The 12,772-nt window shown below is 42.8% G+C and overlaps 25 non-coding genes across 25 annotated transcripts; all 25 read left to right on the plus strand.

Moving 5' to 3' along the window:
- The first annotated feature begins 372 nt into the window (after positions 1 to 372).
- On the plus strand, positions 373 to 491 carry LOC115926530. Its single transcript, XR_004065078.1, has one exon. It is a non-coding gene; the product is annotated as a 5S ribosomal RNA (ribosomal RNA).
- Positions 492 to 871: 380 nt separating this feature from the next.
- Positions 872 to 990, plus strand: LOC115926566. Its single transcript, XR_004065121.1, has one exon. It is a non-coding gene; the product is annotated as a 5S ribosomal RNA (ribosomal RNA).
- Positions 991 to 1,370: 380 nt separating this feature from the next.
- On the plus strand, positions 1,371 to 1,489 carry LOC115926586. Its single transcript, XR_004065147.1, has one exon. It is a non-coding gene; the product is annotated as a 5S ribosomal RNA (ribosomal RNA).
- A 380-nt stretch (positions 1,490 to 1,869) lies between these two features.
- LOC115926618 lies at positions 1,870 to 1,988 on the plus strand. Its single transcript, XR_004065174.1, has one exon. It is a non-coding gene; the product is annotated as a 5S ribosomal RNA (ribosomal RNA).
- Positions 1,989 to 2,368: 380 nt separating this feature from the next.
- On the plus strand, positions 2,369 to 2,487 carry LOC115926628. The gene has a single exon (XR_004065180.1). It is a non-coding gene; the product is annotated as a 5S ribosomal RNA (ribosomal RNA).
- A 379-nt stretch (positions 2,488 to 2,866) lies between these two features.
- LOC115926638 lies at positions 2,867 to 2,985 on the plus strand. Its single transcript, XR_004065189.1, has one exon. It is a non-coding gene; the product is annotated as a 5S ribosomal RNA (ribosomal RNA).
- A 380-nt stretch (positions 2,986 to 3,365) lies between these two features.
- LOC115926655 lies at positions 3,366 to 3,484 on the plus strand. The gene has a single exon (XR_004065194.1). It is a non-coding gene; the product is annotated as a 5S ribosomal RNA (ribosomal RNA).
- A 380-nt stretch (positions 3,485 to 3,864) lies between these two features.
- On the plus strand, positions 3,865 to 3,983 carry LOC115926665. The gene has a single exon (XR_004065204.1). It is a non-coding gene; the product is annotated as a 5S ribosomal RNA (ribosomal RNA).
- Positions 3,984 to 4,363: 380 nt separating this feature from the next.
- Positions 4,364 to 4,482, plus strand: LOC115926680. Its single transcript, XR_004065213.1, has one exon. It is a non-coding gene; the product is annotated as a 5S ribosomal RNA (ribosomal RNA).
- Positions 4,483 to 4,862: 380 nt separating this feature from the next.
- LOC115926696 lies at positions 4,863 to 4,981 on the plus strand. Its single transcript, XR_004065220.1, has one exon. It is a non-coding gene; the product is annotated as a 5S ribosomal RNA (ribosomal RNA).
- Positions 4,982 to 5,361: 380 nt separating this feature from the next.
- On the plus strand, positions 5,362 to 5,480 carry LOC115926708. Its single transcript, XR_004065230.1, has one exon. It is a non-coding gene; the product is annotated as a 5S ribosomal RNA (ribosomal RNA).
- A 380-nt stretch (positions 5,481 to 5,860) lies between these two features.
- LOC115926718 lies at positions 5,861 to 5,979 on the plus strand. The gene has a single exon (XR_004065237.1). It is a non-coding gene; the product is annotated as a 5S ribosomal RNA (ribosomal RNA).
- A 380-nt stretch (positions 5,980 to 6,359) lies between these two features.
- Positions 6,360 to 6,478, plus strand: LOC115926737. The gene has a single exon (XR_004065245.1). It is a non-coding gene; the product is annotated as a 5S ribosomal RNA (ribosomal RNA).
- Positions 6,479 to 6,858: 380 nt separating this feature from the next.
- On the plus strand, positions 6,859 to 6,977 carry LOC115926773. The gene has a single exon (XR_004065263.1). It is a non-coding gene; the product is annotated as a 5S ribosomal RNA (ribosomal RNA).
- A 380-nt stretch (positions 6,978 to 7,357) lies between these two features.
- On the plus strand, positions 7,358 to 7,476 carry LOC115926782. Its single transcript, XR_004065265.1, has one exon. It is a non-coding gene; the product is annotated as a 5S ribosomal RNA (ribosomal RNA).
- Positions 7,477 to 7,856: 380 nt separating this feature from the next.
- On the plus strand, positions 7,857 to 7,975 carry LOC115926802. The gene has a single exon (XR_004065279.1). It is a non-coding gene; the product is annotated as a 5S ribosomal RNA (ribosomal RNA).
- Positions 7,976 to 8,355: 380 nt separating this feature from the next.
- Positions 8,356 to 8,474, plus strand: LOC115926824. Its single transcript, XR_004065288.1, has one exon. It is a non-coding gene; the product is annotated as a 5S ribosomal RNA (ribosomal RNA).
- A 380-nt stretch (positions 8,475 to 8,854) lies between these two features.
- LOC115926837 lies at positions 8,855 to 8,973 on the plus strand. Its single transcript, XR_004065298.1, has one exon. It is a non-coding gene; the product is annotated as a 5S ribosomal RNA (ribosomal RNA).
- Positions 8,974 to 9,353: 380 nt separating this feature from the next.
- LOC115926849 lies at positions 9,354 to 9,472 on the plus strand. The gene has a single exon (XR_004065312.1). It is a non-coding gene; the product is annotated as a 5S ribosomal RNA (ribosomal RNA).
- A 379-nt stretch (positions 9,473 to 9,851) lies between these two features.
- On the plus strand, positions 9,852 to 9,970 carry LOC115926862. The gene has a single exon (XR_004065319.1). It is a non-coding gene; the product is annotated as a 5S ribosomal RNA (ribosomal RNA).
- A 380-nt stretch (positions 9,971 to 10,350) lies between these two features.
- On the plus strand, positions 10,351 to 10,469 carry LOC115926874. The gene has a single exon (XR_004065323.1). It is a non-coding gene; the product is annotated as a 5S ribosomal RNA (ribosomal RNA).
- Positions 10,470 to 10,849: 380 nt separating this feature from the next.
- On the plus strand, positions 10,850 to 10,968 carry LOC115926898. The gene has a single exon (XR_004065325.1). It is a non-coding gene; the product is annotated as a 5S ribosomal RNA (ribosomal RNA).
- Positions 10,969 to 11,348: 380 nt separating this feature from the next.
- Positions 11,349 to 11,467, plus strand: LOC115926965. The gene has a single exon (XR_004065368.1). It is a non-coding gene; the product is annotated as a 5S ribosomal RNA (ribosomal RNA).
- A 380-nt stretch (positions 11,468 to 11,847) lies between these two features.
- On the plus strand, positions 11,848 to 11,966 carry LOC115927086. Its single transcript, XR_004065407.1, has one exon. It is a non-coding gene; the product is annotated as a 5S ribosomal RNA (ribosomal RNA).
- A 380-nt stretch (positions 11,967 to 12,346) lies between these two features.
- LOC115927118 lies at positions 12,347 to 12,465 on the plus strand. The gene has a single exon (XR_004065446.1). It is a non-coding gene; the product is annotated as a 5S ribosomal RNA (ribosomal RNA).
- The last annotated feature ends 307 nt before the right edge of the window (positions 12,466 to 12,772 follow it).

Raw genomic sequence — 12,772 nt, forward strand, 5'->3', positions numbered from 1 at the left:
AATTTTTTTTTTTGGGGAATTGTTTTTGCTTGAGGTGACGCCCTTGACATGCTGAAACCCTCCTCTTACCTTCCCTTTCCCTCTGTTTTTGGGGGGTTTCTTTTTAAATTTATTTATTTATTTGTTTCTAATCTTTTGGCAGGGTACGTAGCCCATTCACCAACAAGTAGTGGTCTTCCATGGGGCCCTGAATGAACATATTTACATCGTTTATAACATTTATGCAGAACAGTAACAAAAATAACCCTCAACCGTTTCCAAGACACGGGCCATGACGTAACATTGACACTGGTCAATAAAGCGCACTTTGTGCGCATGCTCAATGATGACGTCAGTCTTTAACTTCAAATAGGTTGAACGATGATGTCTTTCGCCTACGACCATACCATGCTGAATATACCGGTTCTCGTCCGATCACCGAAGTCAAGCAGCGTAGGGCCTGGTTAGTACTTGGATGGGAGACCGCCTGGGAATACCGGGTGTTGTAGGCATTTTTTTTAATTTTTTTTTTTGGGGAATTGTTTTTGCTTGAGGTGACGCCCTTGACATGCTGAAACCCTCCTCTTACCTTCCCTTTCCCTCTGTTTTTGGGGGGTTTCTTTTTAAATTTATTTATTTATTTGTTTCTAATCTTTTGGCAGGGTACGTAGCCCATTCACCAACAAGTAGTGGTCTTCCATGGGGCCCTGAATGAACATATTTACATCGTTTATAACATTTATGCAGAACAGTAACAAAAATAACCCTCAACCGTTTCCAAGACACGGGCCATGACGTAACATTGACACTGGTCAATAAAGCGCACTTTGTGCGCATGCTCAATGATGACGTCAGTCTTTAACTTCAAATAGGTTGAACGATGATGTCTTTCGCCTACGACCATACCATGCTGAATATACCGGTTCTCGTCCGATCACCGAAGTCAAGCAGCGTAGGGCCTGGTTAGTACTTGGATGGGAGACCGCCTGGGAATACCGGGTGTTGTAGGCATTTTTTTTAATTTTTTTTTTTGGGGAATTGTTTTTGCTTGAGGTGACGCCCTTGACATGCTGAAACCCTCCTCTTACCTTCCCTTTCCCTCTGTTTTTGGGGGGTTTCTTTTTAAATTTATTTATTTATTTGTTTCTAATCTTTTGGCAGGGTACGTAGCCCATTCACCAACAAGTAGTGGTCTTCCATGGGGCCCTGAATGAACATATTTACATCGTTTATAACATTTATGCAGAACAGTAACAAAAATAACCCTCAACCGTTTCCAAGACACGGGCCATGACGTAACATTGACACTGGTCAATAAAGCGCACTTTGTGCGCATGCTCAATGATGACGTCAGTCTTTAACTTCAAATAGGTTGAACGATGATGTCTTTCGCCTACGACCATACCATGCTGAATATACCGGTTCTCGTCCGATCACCGAAGTCAAGCAGCGTAGGGCCTGGTTAGTACTTGGATGGGAGACCGCCTGGGAATACCGGGTGTTGTAGGCATTTTTTTTAATTTTTTTTTTTGGGGAATTGTTTTTGCTTGAGGTGACGCCCTTGACATGCTGAAACCCTCCTCTTACCTTCCCTTTCCCTCTGTTTTTGGGGGGTTTCTTTTTAAATTTATTTATTTATTTGTTTCTAATCTTTTGGCAGGGTACGTAGCCCATTCACCAACAAGTAGTGGTCTTCCATGGGGCCCTGAATGAACATATTTACATCGTTTATAACATTTATGCAGAACAGTAACAAAAATAACCCTCAACCGTTTCCAAGACACGGGCCATGACGTAACATTGACACTGGTCAATAAAGCGCACTTTGTGCGCATGCTCAATGATGACGTCAGTCTTTAACTTCAAATAGGTTGAACGATGATGTCTTTCGCCTACGACCATACCATGCTGAATATACCGGTTCTCGTCCGATCACCGAAGTCAAGCAGCGTAGGGCCTGGTTAGTACTTGGATGGGAGACCGCCTGGGAATACCGGGTGTTGTAGGCATTTTTTTTAATTTTTTTTTTTGGGGAATTGTTTTTGCTTGAGGTGACGCCCTTGACATGCTGAAACCCTCCTCTTACCTTCCCTTTCCCTCTGTTTTTGGGGGGTTTCTTTTTAAATTTATTTATTTATTTGTTTCTAATCTTTTGGCAGGGTACGTAGCCCATTCACCAACAAGTAGTGGTCTTCCATGGGGCCCTGAATGAACATATTTACATCGTTTATAACATTTATGCAGAACAGTAACAAAAATAACCCTCAACCGTTTCCAAGACACGGGCCATGACGTAACATTGACACTGGTCAATAAAGCGCACTTTGTGCGCATGCTCAATGATGACGTCAGTCTTTAACTTCAAATAGGTTGAACGATGATGTCTTTCGCCTACGACCATACCATGCTGAATATACCGGTTCTCGTCCGATCACCGAAGTCAAGCAGCGTAGGGCCTGGTTAGTACTTGGATGGGAGACCGCCTGGGAATACCGGGTGTTGTAGGCATTTTTTTTAATTTTTTTTTTGGGGAATTGTTTTTGCTTGAGGTGACGCCCTTGACATGCTGAAACCCTCCTCTTACCTTCCCTTTCCCTCTGTTTTTGGGGGGTTTCTTTTTAAATTTATTTATTTATTTGTTTCTAATCTTTTGGCAGGGTACGTAGCCCATTCACCAACAAGTAGTGGTCTTCCATGGGGCCCTGAATGAACATATTTACATCGTTTATAACATTTATGCAGAACAGTAACAAAAATAACCCTCAACCGTTTCCAAGACACGGGCCATGACGTAACATTGACACTGGTCAATAAAGCGCACTTTGTGCGCATGCTCAATGATGACGTCAGTCTTTAACTTCAAATAGGTTGAACGATGATGTCTTTCGCCTACGACCATACCATGCTGAATATACCGGTTCTCGTCCGATCACCGAAGTCAAGCAGCGTAGGGCCTGGTTAGTACTTGGATGGGAGACCGCCTGGGAATACCGGGTGTTGTAGGCATTTTTTTTAATTTTTTTTTTTGGGGAATTGTTTTTGCTTGAGGTGACGCCCTTGACATGCTGAAACCCTCCTCTTACCTTCCCTTTCCCTCTGTTTTTGGGGGGTTTCTTTTTAAATTTATTTATTTATTTGTTTCTAATCTTTTGGCAGGGTACGTAGCCCATTCACCAACAAGTAGTGGTCTTCCATGGGGCCCTGAATGAACATATTTACATCGTTTATAACATTTATGCAGAACAGTAACAAAAATAACCCTCAACCGTTTCCAAGACACGGGCCATGACGTAACATTGACACTGGTCAATAAAGCGCACTTTGTGCGCATGCTCAATGATGACGTCAGTCTTTAACTTCAAATAGGTTGAACGATGATGTCTTTCGCCTACGACCATACCATGCTGAATATACCGGTTCTCGTCCGATCACCGAAGTCAAGCAGCGTAGGGCCTGGTTAGTACTTGGATGGGAGACCGCCTGGGAATACCGGGTGTTGTAGGCATTTTTTTTAATTTTTTTTTTTGGGGAATTGTTTTTGCTTGAGGTGACGCCCTTGACATGCTGAAACCCTCCTCTTACCTTCCCTTTCCCTCTGTTTTTGGGGGGTTTCTTTTTAAATTTATTTATTTATTTGTTTCTAATCTTTTGGCAGGGTACGTAGCCCATTCACCAACAAGTAGTGGTCTTCCATGGGGCCCTGAATGAACATATTTACATCGTTTATAACATTTATGCAGAACAGTAACAAAAATAACCCTCAACCGTTTCCAAGACACGGGCCATGACGTAACATTGACACTGGTCAATAAAGCGCACTTTGTGCGCATGCTCAATGATGACGTCAGTCTTTAACTTCAAATAGGTTGAACGATGATGTCTTTCGCCTACGACCATACCATGCTGAATATACCGGTTCTCGTCCGATCACCGAAGTCAAGCAGCGTAGGGCCTGGTTAGTACTTGGATGGGAGACCGCCTGGGAATACCGGGTGTTGTAGGCATTTTTTTTAATTTTTTTTTTTGGGGAATTGTTTTTGCTTGAGGTGACGCCCTTGACATGCTGAAACCCTCCTCTTACCTTCCCTTTCCCTCTGTTTTTGGGGGGTTTCTTTTTAAATTTATTTATTTATTTGTTTCTAATCTTTTGGCAGGGTACGTAGCCCATTCACCAACAAGTAGTGGTCTTCCATGGGGCCCTGAATGAACATATTTACATCGTTTATAACATTTATGCAGAACAGTAACAAAAATAACCCTCAACCGTTTCCAAGACACGGGCCATGACGTAACATTGACACTGGTCAATAAAGCGCACTTTGTGCGCATGCTCAATGATGACGTCAGTCTTTAACTTCAAATAGGTTGAACGATGATGTCTTTCGCCTACGACCATACCATGCTGAATATACCGGTTCTCGTCCGATCACCGAAGTCAAGCAGCGTAGGGCCTGGTTAGTACTTGGATGGGAGACCGCCTGGGAATACCGGGTGTTGTAGGCATTTTTTTTAATTTTTTTTTTTGGGGAATTGTTTTTGCTTGAGGTGACGCCCTTGACATGCTGAAACCCTCCTCTTACCTTCCCTTTCCCTCTGTTTTTGGGGGGTTTCTTTTTAAATTTATTTATTTATTTGTTTCTAATCTTTTGGCAGGGTACGTAGCCCATTCACCAACAAGTAGTGGTCTTCCATGGGGCCCTGAATGAACATATTTACATCGTTTATAACATTTATGCAGAACAGTAACAAAAATAACCCTCAACCGTTTCCAAGACACGGGCCATGACGTAACATTGACACTGGTCAATAAAGCGCACTTTGTGCGCATGCTCAATGATGACGTCAGTCTTTAACTTCAAATAGGTTGAACGATGATGTCTTTCGCCTACGACCATACCATGCTGAATATACCGGTTCTCGTCCGATCACCGAAGTCAAGCAGCGTAGGGCCTGGTTAGTACTTGGATGGGAGACCGCCTGGGAATACCGGGTGTTGTAGGCATTTTTTTTAATTTTTTTTTTTGGGGAATTGTTTTTGCTTGAGGTGACGCCCTTGACATGCTGAAACCCTCCTCTTACCTTCCCTTTCCCTCTGTTTTTGGGGGGTTTCTTTTTAAATTTATTTATTTATTTGTTTCTAATCTTTTGGCAGGGTACGTAGCCCATTCACCAACAAGTAGTGGTCTTCCATGGGGCCCTGAATGAACATATTTACATCGTTTATAACATTTATGCAGAACAGTAACAAAAATAACCCTCAACCGTTTCCAAGACACGGGCCATGACGTAACATTGACACTGGTCAATAAAGCGCACTTTGTGCGCATGCTCAATGATGACGTCAGTCTTTAACTTCAAATAGGTTGAACGATGATGTCTTTCGCCTACGACCATACCATGCTGAATATACCGGTTCTCGTCCGATCACCGAAGTCAAGCAGCGTAGGGCCTGGTTAGTACTTGGATGGGAGACCGCCTGGGAATACCGGGTGTTGTAGGCATTTTTTTTAATTTTTTTTTTTGGGGAATTGTTTTTGCTTGAGGTGACGCCCTTGACATGCTGAAACCCTCCTCTTACCTTCCCTTTCCCTCTGTTTTTGGGGGGTTTCTTTTTAAATTTATTTATTTATTTGTTTCTAATCTTTTGGCAGGGTACGTAGCCCATTCACCAACAAGTAGTGGTCTTCCATGGGGCCCTGAATGAACATATTTACATCGTTTATAACATTTATGCAGAACAGTAACAAAAATAACCCTCAACCGTTTCCAAGACACGGGCCATGACGTAACATTGACACTGGTCAATAAAGCGCACTTTGTGCGCATGCTCAATGATGACGTCAGTCTTTAACTTCAAATAGGTTGAACGATGATGTCTTTCGCCTACGACCATACCATGCTGAATATACCGGTTCTCGTCCGATCACCGAAGTCAAGCAGCGTAGGGCCTGGTTAGTACTTGGATGGGAGACCGCCTGGGAATACCGGGTGTTGTAGGCATTTTTTTTAATTTTTTTTTTTGGGGAATTGTTTTTGCTTGAGGTGACGCCCTTGACATGCTGAAACCCTCCTCTTACCTTCCCTTTCCCTCTGTTTTTGGGGGGTTTCTTTTTAAATTTATTTATTTATTTGTTTCTAATCTTTTGGCAGGGTACGTAGCCCATTCACCAACAAGTAGTGGTCTTCCATGGGGCCCTGAATGAACATATTTACATCGTTTATAACATTTATGCAGAACAGTAACAAAAATAACCCTCAACCGTTTCCAAGACACGGGCCATGACGTAACATTGACACTGGTCAATAAAGCGCACTTTGTGCGCATGCTCAATGATGACGTCAGTCTTTAACTTCAAATAGGTTGAACGATGATGTCTTTCGCCTACGACCATACCATGCTGAATATACCGGTTCTCGTCCGATCACCGAAGTCAAGCAGCGTAGGGCCTGGTTAGTACTTGGATGGGAGACCGCCTGGGAATACCGGGTGTTGTAGGCATTTTTTTTAATTTTTTTTTTTGGGGAATTGTTTTTGCTTGAGGTGACGCCCTTGACATGCTGAAACCCTCCTCTTACCTTCCCTTTCCCTCTGTTTTTGGGGGGTTTCTTTTTAAATTTATTTATTTATTTGTTTCTAATCTTTTGGCAGGGTACGTAGCCCATTCACCAACAAGTAGTGGTCTTCCATGGGGCCCTGAATGAACATATTTACATCGTTTATAACATTTATGCAGAACAGTAACAAAAATAACCCTCAACCGTTTCCAAGACACGGGCCATGACGTAACATTGACACTGGTCAATAAAGCGCACTTTGTGCGCATGCTCAATGATGACGTCAGTCTTTAACTTCAAATAGGTTGAACGATGATGTCTTTCGCCTACGACCATACCATGCTGAATATACCGGTTCTCGTCCGATCACCGAAGTCAAGCAGCGTAGGGCCTGGTTAGTACTTGGATGGGAGACCGCCTGGGAATACCGGGTGTTGTAGGCATTTTTTTTAATTTTTTTTTTTGGGGAATTGTTTTTGCTTGAGGTGACGCCCTTGACATGCTGAAACCCTCCTCTTACCTTCCCTTTCCCTCTGTTTTTGGGGGGTTTCTTTTTAAATTTATTTATTTATTTGTTTCTAATCTTTTGGCAGGGTACGTAGCCCATTCACCAACAAGTAGTGGTCTTCCATGGGGCCCTGAATGAACATATTTACATCGTTTATAACATTTATGCAGAACAGTAACAAAAATAACCCTCAACCGTTTCCAAGACACGGGCCATGACGTAACATTGACACTGGTCAATAAAGCGCACTTTGTGCGCATGCTCAATGATGACGTCAGTCTTTAACTTCAAATAGGTTGAACGATGATGTCTTTCGCCTACGACCATACCATGCTGAATATACCGGTTCTCGTCCGATCACCGAAGTCAAGCAGCGTAGGGCCTGGTTAGTACTTGGATGGGAGACCGCCTGGGAATACCGGGTGTTGTAGGCATTTTTTTTAATTTTTTTTTTTGGGGAATTGTTTTTGCTTGAGGTGACGCCCTTGACATGCTGAAACCCTCCTCTTACCTTCCCTTTCCCTCTGTTTTTGGGGGGTTTCTTTTTAAATTTATTTATTTATTTGTTTCTAATCTTTTGGCAGGGTACGTAGCCCATTCACCAACAAGTAGTGGTCTTCCATGGGGCCCTGAATGAACATATTTACATCGTTTATAACATTTATGCAGAACAGTAACAAAAATAACCCTCAACCGTTTCCAAGACACGGGCCATGACGTAACATTGACACTGGTCAATAAAGCGCACTTTGTGCGCATGCTCAATGATGACGTCAGTCTTTAACTTCAAATAGGTTGAACGATGATGTCTTTCGCCTACGACCATACCATGCTGAATATACCGGTTCTCGTCCGATCACCGAAGTCAAGCAGCGTAGGGCCTGGTTAGTACTTGGATGGGAGACCGCCTGGGAATACCGGGTGTTGTAGGCATTTTTTTTAATTTTTTTTTTTGGGGAATTGTTTTTGCTTGAGGTGACGCCCTTGACATGCTGAAACCCTCCTCTTACCTTCCCTTTCCCTCTGTTTTTGGGGGGTTTCTTTTTAAATTTATTTATTTATTTGTTTCTAATCTTTTGGCAGGGTACGTAGCCCATTCACCAACAAGTAGTGGTCTTCCATGGGGCCCTGAATGAACATATTTACATCGTTTATAACATTTATGCAGAACAGTAACAAAAATAACCCTCAACCGTTTCCAAGACACGGGCCATGACGTAACATTGACACTGGTCAATAAAGCGCACTTTGTGCGCATGCTCAATGATGACGTCAGTCTTTAACTTCAAATAGGTTGAACGATGATGTCTTTCGCCTACGACCATACCATGCTGAATATACCGGTTCTCGTCCGATCACCGAAGTCAAGCAGCGTAGGGCCTGGTTAGTACTTGGATGGGAGACCGCCTGGGAATACCGGGTGTTGTAGGCATTTTTTTTAATTTTTTTTTTTGGGGAATTGTTTTTGCTTGAGGTGACGCCCTTGACATGCTGAAACCCTCCTCTTACCTTCCCTTTCCCTCTGTTTTTGGGGGGTTTCTTTTTAAATTTATTTATTTATTTGTTTCTAATCTTTTGGCAGGGTACGTAGCCCATTCACCAACAAGTAGTGGTCTTCCATGGGGCCCTGAATGAACATATTTACATCGTTTATAACATTTATGCAGAACAGTAACAAAAATAACCCTCAACCGTTTCCAAGACACGGGCCATGACGTAACATTGACACTGGTCAATAAAGCGCACTTTGTGCGCATGCTCAATGATGACGTCAGTCTTTAACTTCAAATAGGTTGAACGATGATGTCTTTCGCCTACGACCATACCATGCTGAATATACCGGTTCTCGTCCGATCACCGAAGTCAAGCAGCGTAGGGCCTGGTTAGTACTTGGATGGGAGACCGCCTGGGAATACCGGGTGTTGTAGGCATTTTTTTTAATTTTTTTTTTTGGGGAATTGTTTTTGCTTGAGGTGACGCCCTTGACATGCTGAAACCCTCCTCTTACCTTCCCTTTCCCTCTGTTTTTGGGGGGTTTCTTTTTAAATTTATTTATTTATTTGTTTCTAATCTTTTGGCAGGGTACGTAGCCCATTCACCAACAAGTAGTGGTCTTCCATGGGGCCCTGAATGAACATATTTACATCGTTTATAACATTTATGCAGAACAGTAACAAAAATAACCCTCAACCGTTTCCAAGACACGGGCCATGACGTAACATTGACACTGGTCAATAAAGCGCACTTTGTGCGCATGCTCAATGATGACGTCAGTCTTTAACTTCAAATAGGTTGAACGATGATGTCTTTCGCCTACGACCATACCATGCTGAATATACCGGTTCTCGTCCGATCACCGAAGTCAAGCAGCGTAGGGCCTGGTTAGTACTTGGATGGGAGACCGCCTGGGAATACCGGGTGTTGTAGGCATTTTTTTTAATTTTTTTTTTGGGGAATTGTTTTTGCTTGAGGTGACGCCCTTGACATGCTGAAACCCTCCTCTTACCTTCCCTTTCCCTCTGTTTTTGGGGGGTTTCTTTTTAAATTTATTTATTTATTTGTTTCTAATCTTTTGGCAGGGTACGTAGCCCATTCACCAACAAGTAGTGGTCTTCCATGGGGCCCTGAATGAACATATTTACATCGTTTATAACATTTATGCAGAACAGTAACAAAAATAACCCTCAACCGTTTCCAAGACACGGGCCATGACGTAACATTGACACTGGTCAATAAAGCGCACTTTGTGCGCATGCTCAATGATGACGTCAGTCTTTAACTTCAAATAGGTTGAACGATGATGTCTTTCGCCTACGACCATACCATGCTGAATATACCGGTTCTCGTCCGATCACCGAAGTCAAGCAGCGTAGGGCCTGGTTAGTACTTGGATGGGAGACCGCCTGGGAATACCGGGTGTTGTAGGCATTTTTTTTAATTTTTTTTTTTGGGGAATTGTTTTTGCTTGAGGTGACGCCCTTGACATGCTGAAACCCTCCTCTTACCTTCCCTTTCCCTCTGTTTTTGGGGGGTTTCTTTTTAAATTTATTTATTTATTTGTTTCTAATCTTTTGGCAGGGTACGTAGCCCATTCACCAACAAGTAGTGGTCTTCCATGGGGCCCTGAATGAACATATTTACATCGTTTATAACATTTATGCAGAACAGTAACAAAAATAACCCTCAACCGTTTCCAAGACACGGGCCATGACGTAACATTGACACTGGTCAATAAAGCGCACTTTGTGCGCATGCTCAATGATGACGTCAGTCTTTAACTTCAAATAGGTTGAACGATGATGTCTTTCGCCTACGACCATACCATGCTGAATATACCGGTTCTCGTCCGATCACCGAAGTCAAGCAGCGTAGGGCCTGGTTAGTACTTGGATGGGAGACCGCCTGGGAATACCGGGTGTTGTAGGCATTTTTTTTAATTTTTTTTTTTGGGGAATTGTTTTTGCTTGAGGTGACGCCCTTGACATGCTGAAACCCTCCTCTTACCTTCCCTTTCCCTCTGTTTTTGGGGGGTTTCTTTTTAAATTTATTTATTTATTTGTTTCTAATCTTTTGGCAGGGTACGTAGCCCATTCACCAACAAGTAGTGGTCTTCCATGGGGCCCTGAATGAACATATTTACATCGTTTATAACATTTATGCAGAACAGTAACAAAAATAACCCTCAACCGTTTCCAAGACACGGGCCATGACGTAACATTGACACTGGTCAATAAAGCGCACTTTGTGCGCATGCTCAATGATGACGTCAGTCTTTAACTTCAAATAGGTTGAACGATGATGTCTTTCGCCTACGACCATACCATGCTGAATATACCGGTTCTCGTCCGATCACCGAAGTCAAGCAGCGTAGGGCCTGGTTAGTACTTGGATGGGAGACCGCCTGGGAATACCGGGTGTTGTAGGCATTTTTTTTAATTTTTTTTTTTGGGGAATTGTTTTTGCTTGAGGTGACGCCCTTGACATGCTGAAACCCTCCTCTTACCTTCCCTTTCCCTCTGTTTTTGGGGGGTTTCTTTTTAAATTTATTTATTTATTTGTTTCTAATCTTTTGGCAGGGTACGTAGCCCATTCACCAACAAGTAGTGGTCTTCCATGGGGCCCTGAATGAACATATTTACATCGTTTATAACATTTATGCAGAACAGTAACAAAAATAACCCTCAACCGTTTCCAAGACACGGGCCATGACGTAACATTGACACTGGTCAATAAAGCGCACTTTGTGCGCATGCTCAATGATGACGTCAGTCTTTAACTTCAAATAGGTTGAACGATGATGTCTTTCGCCTACGACCATACCATGCTGAATATACCGGTTCTCGTCCGATCACCGAAGTCAAGCAGCGTAGGGCCTGGTTAGTACTTGGATGGGAGACCGCCTGGGAATACCGGGTGTTGTAGGCATTTTTTTTAATTTTTTTTTTTGGGGAATTGTTTTTGCTTGAGGTGACGCCCTTGACATGCTGAAACCCTCCTCTTACCTTCCCTTTCCCTCTGTTTTTGGGGGGTTTCTTTTTAAATTTATTTATTTATTTGTTTCTAATCTTTTGGCAGGGTACGTAGCCCATTCACCAACAAGTAGTGGTCTTCCATGGGGCCCTGAATGAACATATTTACATCGTTTATAACATTTATGCAGAACAGTAACAAAAATAACCCTCAACCGTTTCCAAGACACGGGCCATGACGTAACATTGACACTGGTCAATAAAGCGCACTTTGTGCGCATGCTCAATGATGACGTCAGTCTTTAACTTCAAATAGGTTGAACGATGATGTCTTTCGCCTACGACCATACCATGCTGAATATACCGGTTCTCGTCCGATCACCGAAGTCAAGCAGCGTAGGGCCTGGTTAGTACTTGGATGGGAGACCGCCTGGGAATACCGGGTGTTGTAGGCATTTTTTTTAATTTTTTTTTTTGGGGAATTGTTTTTGCTTGAGGTGACGCCCTTGACATGCTGAAACCCTCCTCTTACCTTCCCTTTCCCTCTGTTTTTGGGGGGTTTCTTTTTAAATTTATTTATTTATTTGTTTCTAATCTTTTGGCAGGGTACGTAGCCCATTCACCAACAAGTAGTGGTCTTCCATGGGGCCCTGAATGAACATATTTACATCGTTTATAACATTTATGCAGAACAGTAACAAAAATAACCCTCAACCGTTTCCAAGACACGGGCCATGACGTAACATTGACACTGGTCAATAAAGCGCACTTTGTGCGCATGCTCAATGATGACGTCAGTCTTTAACTTCAAATAGGTTGAACGATGATGTCTTTCGCCTACGACCATACCATGCTGAATATACCGGTTCTCGTCCGATCACCGAAGTCAAGCAGCGTAGGGCCTGGTTAGTACTTGGATGGGAGACCGCCTGGGAATACCGGGTGTTGTAGGCATTTTTTTTAATTTTTTTTTTTGGGGAATTGTTTTTGCTTGAGGTGACGCCCTTGACATGCTGAAACCCTCCTCTTACCTTCCCTTTCCCTCTGTTTTTGGGGGGTTTCTTTTTAAATTTATTTATTTATTTGTTTCTAATCTTTTGGCAGGGTACGTAGCCCATTCACCAACAAGTAGTGGTCTTCCATGGGGCCCTGAATGAACATATTTACATCGTTTATAACATTTATGCAGAACAGTAACAAAAATAACCCTCAACCGTTTCCAAGACACGGGCCATGACGTAACATTGACACTGGTCAATAA

This window comes from Strongylocentrotus purpuratus, unplaced genomic scaffold (assembly GCF_000002235.5).
Source record: "Strongylocentrotus purpuratus isolate Spur 01 unplaced genomic scaffold, Spur_5.0 spur5_contig_716, whole genome shotgun sequence".
In the NCBI taxonomy this organism is placed as follows: Eukaryota; Metazoa; Echinodermata; class Echinoidea; order Camarodonta; family Strongylocentrotidae; genus Strongylocentrotus; species Strongylocentrotus purpuratus.